The 7,064-nt window shown below is 45.6% G+C and overlaps 1 long non-coding RNA gene across 1 annotated transcript; it reads left to right on the top strand.

The window, feature by feature from the left end:
- Nucleotides 1–1,992: 1,992 nt before the first annotated feature.
- LOC311223908 lies at nt 1,993–3,462 on the top strand. The gene is made up of 2 exons (XR_014619413.1): nt 1,993–2,118; nt 2,196–3,462. It is a non-coding gene; the product is annotated as an uncharacterized lncRNA (long non-coding RNA).
- The last annotated feature ends 3,602 nt before the right edge of the window (nt 3,463–7,064 follow it).

The raw sequence follows: 7,064 nt of genomic DNA on the forward strand, positions 1-7,064 counted from the left end.
GCTTCAGGCTAAGAGAGATATTAGTCTTACTAGGCTTCAGGCTAAGATAGATATTAGTCTTACTAGTCTTCAGCCTAAGAGAGATATTAGTCTTACACTAGGCTTCAGGCTAAGAGAGATATTAGTCTTACTAGGCTTCAGGCTAAGGAAGATATTAGTCTTACTAGGCTTCAGGCTAAGAGAGATATTAGTCTTACTAGGCTTCAGGCTAAGGGAGATATTAGTCTTACACTAGGCTTCAGGCTAATGAAGATATTAGTCTTACTAGTCCTCGGGCAGGGCTAATCTGCTACCTCTATCGCTCCCTAATATAAGCAGATGTATCATCACCTGTAAATCTCCCCACAAGGGATCCATTGTTGCCATGTCCATAATACATAATTATCCTTGTCTAGCTGCAAGGTTAAAGCACGTTTCTGTTGCCACTTCAGTAAAGGTCGCTATGGGCATTAAACATAGATGAACTGGTATGGATACTGTAGTTATTGATAGCTGTTACAATTAACTAAATATATATATATTTTTTTTTTAAGTTAGATTTGGGGAATTATATGGAAGCAGACATGGTCTAGTCATGGACAGAGGAATTCACGTTGGAAAGAAATACATCCTAGTTTATGGCGATGCTAATCTCATGTGCGTTTGAAGTCAGTCTTAAAGTCCTGTGGGGAGAGAGAGAACGCCTGGAATATAGTTTTTTTTTTTTTTACTGTAGAGATAGAGGTATATCTGAGGATGACAATACTACGGCCCATGATGCTAACAGAATGAGGCCTGGCGAGTGGTGACCGGTCAAGAGTCAAGAGTCACTTTATTGTACACTAGCCAGTGGTTCAGTGACCACACAGTGACCACCCTGAGGCCCCGTTTAGACGGAAACGCTAGCAGGTGAATCCGCAAAAAATATTTTTTCGGATGTGCCTTTCGTTTATACGGAAACGGCGTTTTTTCGGGGAGAAACCGCAAAAAAGTGAGACCACCTTCCTGGGTGGAATTCCTAGAAACGATAAACCTTTGCGCTATCATCTAAACTGTCAAACCGCATAAAACGATGACGAAAGGGTTGTCAAGGCTCTCGTCGCGCGCATACTGCTTACATCACAGGCATGCGTCAGTAGCCTAGAAGCGTAAACAAAGCATGTCTGATTCTATCCATGGCGATCACCTGAAGGCTACATTGGCAGTACTTTTAAATACACAAGAATCTGTCCCACGGCTATCGCAACTATTAGTGACTGGACCCACTGTCTGTGAGTGACTCTGCTTTGGTCCAATCACATTCCCCCACCCACAGTCTGCGAATCAGAGGCAGAGTAGGGCGGGTCTTCACAGCACGTCATCTGACATATGCGCCAATCGTGTGACAGCGGGGCTCCGTCGTCTCGAGTCGTTACAGCCTCGTCTGCACGGAGAATTCCATCCCAAAACGCTAGTCTAAACGCAACATTAAAAGTGAGACCGCAAGACGACTTTTGCCGTTTCTGTTCAGACTCTCTCCGTCTAAACGTAGCCTGAGACTCCCAGTGTGCAGAACATCTCGTCTCCTCGACCCCTACTCACTCGTTCGGATGTAAATAGCAAACAAGCAGCTTCCTGTGACCCCGGTGACGACCTCTCCTGAGGGTTCCCCTCCTGGTTAGCCGTGAACCAGGAAGCGGCGGGGGGTGGGAGGGGGGGTCACGGCCCGGTCCAAGGTCAGAAGACACCCCCCCCCCCTGTCTTGTTTGAACAGCAGACGGCCTGGAGAGGATGACAGTGGACATGACTCTGTCTCTAATGTGTCTCTAGAGGGACCAGGTCTGTAACGTTTCCCTGACCGCATCGCTCCGTTTCCACGTATTGTTAACAGTTATTGTGTTCGGCGAACATGGCTGACTCAGGGGGTAAGAGGGCCGCTGTGAATCTACGTAAAGGAGCGGCCTCCCACCTCACTCACTGCTGTCCACCCAATAGAGGCCTCTGATCTGGCTAAAAGGAGAGTAAAGGATCAGACTCTGACCTCACTAGAAGCCATGTTGTCCAGCCTATAGAGGCCCTGACCAGGTTAGAGGAAGACTAAAGGATCAGACTCTGACCTCACTAGAAGCCATGTTGTCCAGCCTATAGAGGCCTGACCAGGTTAGAGGAAGAGTAAAGGATCAGACTCTGACCTCACTAGAAGCCATGTTGTCCAGCCTATAGAGGCCTCTGACCAGGTTAGAGGAAGACTAAAGGATCAGACTCTGACCTCACTAGAAGCCATGTTGTCCAGCCTATAGAGGGCCTGACCAGGTTAGAGGAAGACTAAAGGATCAGACTCTGACCTCACTAGAAGCCATGTTGTCCAGCCTATAGAGGCCTGACCAGGTTAGAGGAAGAGTAAAGGATCAGACTCTGACCTCACTAGAAGCCATGTTGTCCAGCCTATAGAGGGCCTGACCAGGTTAGAGGAAGACTAAAGGATCAGACTCTGACCTCACTAGAAGCCATGTTGTCCAGCCTATAGAGGCCTGACCAGGTTAGAGGAAGAGTAAAGGATCAGACTGACCTCACTAGAAGCCATGTTGTCCAGCCTATAGAGACCTGACCAGGTTAGAGGAAGACTAAAGGATCAGACTCTGACCTCACTAGAAGCCATGTTGTCCAGCCTATAGAGGCCTGACCAGGTTAGAGGAAGAGTAAAGGATCAGACTGACCTCACTAGAAGCCATGTTGTCCAGCCTATAGAGACCTGACCAGGTTAGAGGAAGAGTAAAGGGTCAGACTCTGACCTCACTAGAAGCCATGTTGTCCGGCCTATAGAGGCCTGACCAGGTTAGAGGAAGAGTAAAGGATCAGACTCTGACCTCACTAGAAGCCATGTTGTCCGGCCTATAGAGGCCTGATCTGGCTAAAAGAAGGCAACACCTTCACTGTCCAGCCCAACTCAACACGTCATCTGAATAATATGTTTTCCCACGGAGTTCTAGGCCACAAATGTACAGTGGTATAGCCACTGTAGTGTACAAGTACCCAAACACCACCACCACATATCTTGTGGTAGTCCTGGTAGATCCTCCCAAAAAGCGTCCTCTTGGGGGTAGAGAACATTGAGCATTAAACTAATTCATGTTGCATGGGTGCGTCCACAAAGTCTGTCGAAGCCGTGTCGTTCATCTGATCTGGTGTCTGCTCATGTAAGCAGAGGTCTGTAGAAGCCTTGTCACTAGGGATGTTCGATATTGGCTTTTTTACCGATATCCGATATACCGATATTGTCCAACTCTTAATTTCCGATACCGATATCAACCGATACCGATATATGCAGGGTTTCCCCCCCCCCCCCCCCAAAAAAACTGAATAATTTCATGTACTTAACATTACATATCTCTTGTCGTGGAATTAACACAACATTATGCATACTTTTGACAATAAATTAAATAAGAATTTGTTCTTACTTGCTTTCCTGGGTAAATAAAGGTTAAATAAATGTTTTAAAAAAAAGAAAGATTTTTTTATTTATTTTTTGAAAAAACGATACCGATAATTTCCGATATTACATTTTAATGCCGATATCGGCCGATAATGTCGGACATCCCTACTCGTCATTCCTCTGATCCGGTATCTGCTCCCTCACAGACTCTCTTTCAGCTCTGGTGGATCTGCATAGACCCGCCCACAGAGCCGCCTGTCACTCAAACCTCTGTGAAACCGCTGTCAGTCCGGCTAATCGCATTTTTTATTGACACAGTTCAAATCTCGGCGATAAAAACCTCATGTCGAATTGACAGCGTTTCAACGCGTCGTCGATGCTCTCTGGCGCCTCCTTTCAAAACAGCAGTGCCTCGTCCTCTCCGTCCGCGTGACGTAATAATAATAATAATTCATTTAATTTATATAGCGCTTCTCACTGACCAGAAGTAATACCGCAGAGACACAACGGACGGTTCTGTGGACAGAATGCCTTGGAAACACTTCTTTTAGCTCTGGTCGTGGAATATTTCAAACGAGCCATGACAGTGAACTGTAGAAATTTAGATCGAGTCAGTTGTATATAAAAACATAGAACATAGTTTAATATCTGTGCTTCCACAGAGATCAGTTTATAGAGAGACACACACGAGCGTCTGACCAGAAAGTGACCCAAGAGCTCTGGTCAGAACGTACATTAATACATCATTGAAATGACGTACATTAGACATCCAGATATAAGGGTAAACAAAATATGCCCTAGTGGGAGAAATGAATAACAAGCCTTGGCTATAGCCTTTGTTATGGCTCACACTAGGACTGGAGAAATAGCCATGGTCATATCTCCTAACCTTGGCTTGTTAAAGAGACCGTCACAGACTAGTGTCTGCTGTAGTCAGACTAGTTTACTAGTTGATCATATTCAACTAGTCAAGCTGTACAGAGAGTTAACACAGATGGACACAGATAACATTTCCATTACACTCTCATTACCGAAAGCATAGACGTCCCTTTGATCCCACAGCTGAATCTAATCGCGCCTCGTAAAAACACAACAGCAGTGCCTGTTCGATTCGGCGCATCCTTTTTTAAGGAAAGAATGTCTGGAGTAGTGGGACGGCGTTGACCACCAAATTATGTCGACGTCATTTTCAAAGCCCATCTCTGTGTGTCCCAAATAAATCACATTTTGTTTTCAACGCTTCAAAGCTTCAACGTGCTACATGTCACAGCAGTGCCTTTTTATTTCCGCGCTTGGCCCAGCAGATATTCCGTTTTTTTTTTTTTTTTTTGCGATGGACGACCCGTGGGACGCTCGCAAACTTTCTGTGTGAAACCCACCCAGGGTCTGATCTAGTCCTTCTGTAGACCTACGACAGGTCTGATCTAGTCCTTCTGTAGACCTACGACAGGTCTGAACTAGTCCTCCTGTAGACCCATGACAGGACTGAACTAGTCCTTGAGGTTCTAACAGTCAGCTTCATAGTGCCTTATAGAGCCAAGCCACCGATGACGACCATAATATACGGCGGTGGATGATAACACTGTACAGTAGCCATCATCGAAATGTCCCCCCCGCCCTGCTTAATAACCTACAGTAGTAACATTCCAAATAACTCCTCTTGGGTGTGTGTGTGTGTAGAAACGGTGCAGTGAAGTCAAGAAGTGGGGGTTTCCACGCTAGCTGGTCAAAAACAAAGATGTGTTTCTTTTAGTTTTGAGTGTTCTCTCCATTCCCGCAGCGCTGGTGTCCCCCGTTTGTGAAGCCTGTCCACAGCAGCAGCTGGGGTGGTGTTCACCCATGTTCTCTCTCTCCGTGGGGGCCTTGTTTGTACATCGAGGTCCCAGTGAAGATACAGGAGTAGATGATCTCAAGACAGGTCGGACGTCGAGCCACGTGTAAAGAAGTTCTCGACCGACGGCAACAAAGAAACCTCTGTAGGCGGCGGTGTCGGAAAATCCATTTCCAGTTCTCGGGGTAGATGAGCGTGTGTTTAAACTAAAGGCAGTTTGACGTCCCGTCTAGACTGAGTCTCGAGTCTTTCGTCTACAGCGGGGTCTTCTTGACACTAGCTAGAATAATAATAAGAGCGCGGGTTCCCCGACGTTCCGACGGGACGTTCTTCGACACTGGGAGACAACGCCATTTTCTAAACGCTCCCATGACGGACATCGACACCGTCCTCATGACTCTGGAATTACCGTCCTCTTTTCTTATGATTCTAGAATGTTCTGTGTAAAGACTGCTTAGCCGTTGCTTAAAGCCTCATGTACTAAGATGTTAATCTTAATGTATTAAGAGGCATGAATGAATCATCAGTAATCTGAATGTAAAAGATCAAAATTATTTTGTGTCTATTTTGTATTATTATTATTTGAATGTGTTACTGTTAAAACGGTCTGTTACTATCTTGTTGTGTGAATGTTTCTTTTATGTAGATGATGCAACTGATACTCATGGTTTAGGCTCCTCCCCTTCAGGACATTAAAGTGACTTGTTTTTGTTAGCATCACACTCCTACACAGAGCTGCCTCTGCGCCTGTACGTCACACAGCCTGAAACACACTCCTACATTTACATTTAGTCATTTAGCTGACGCTTTTATCCAAAGCGACTTACATGTTCTGTACGACAAGCCATCAGGAAGGGCACAACTCTATCAGCTGCCTGTACGTCATACAACCTGAAACACACTCTTACACGGAGCTGCCTGTACGTCACACAGTCTGAAACACACTCCTACACAGAGCTGCCTCTACGCCTGTACGTCACACAGCCTGAAACACACTCCTACACAGAGCTGCCTCTACGCCTGTACGTCACACAGCCTGAAACACACTCCTACACAGAGCTGCCTCTACGCCTGTACGTCACACAGCCTGAAACACACTCCTACACAGAGCTGCCTCTACGCCTGTACGTCACACAGCCTGAAACACACTCCTACACAGAGCTGCCTCTACGCCTGTACGTCACACAGCCTGAAACACACTCCTACACAGAGCTGCCTCTACGCCTGTACGTCACACAGCCTGAAACACACTCCTACACAGAGCTGCCTCTACGTCTGTTTGGGTACTTCTTTTTCTTCCAACATGGCTCCCTGTAACCGTTGGTAACCACTTTAGAAAGGGAATGTTTTAATGTTTAAAATGGTAGAGCAGGCAACACACTGGAAAAGCACGCTATCACTGTTACACTGTGCCTTGTTTACGAGATCCAGTGATAAACCACCAGAATATAAAATTATATTATATTTAATTTCTCATTATATCAACCCACAGCAATTGTTGTCTCTTCCAACATGGAGGGAAAATAGGCGTTCTAAACATCCTGTGAAAGGCCTCAATTTAATGTCTTAATGGTCATTTTTTTCAAATAGAAATGGACTGAATATAGTTTGGTTTCCTGACAAAGTGGCTATTAGTAGAATCGACACCTACAGCTAGAGAGCCCGGAGCCAGGATCATTGAAATATACAAATATTCATATAATGTGACAGAAGAACCAGACGGAACCACTTCAAATGCTGATCTCGGCTGGAACGGTCCACAGATAAGTCATCTATTGTCCTTCTGTGCTCTTTTCTTTAATGAGATAGACTCCAGAAGTCAGTCTATTCCTTATTAACCCT

This window comes from Notolepis coatsorum, assembly GCF_963971535.1.
Source record: "Notolepis coatsorum genome assembly, chromosome: 2".
In the NCBI taxonomy this organism is placed as follows: Eukaryota; Metazoa; Chordata; class Actinopteri; order Aulopiformes; family Paralepididae; genus Notolepis; species Notolepis coatsorum.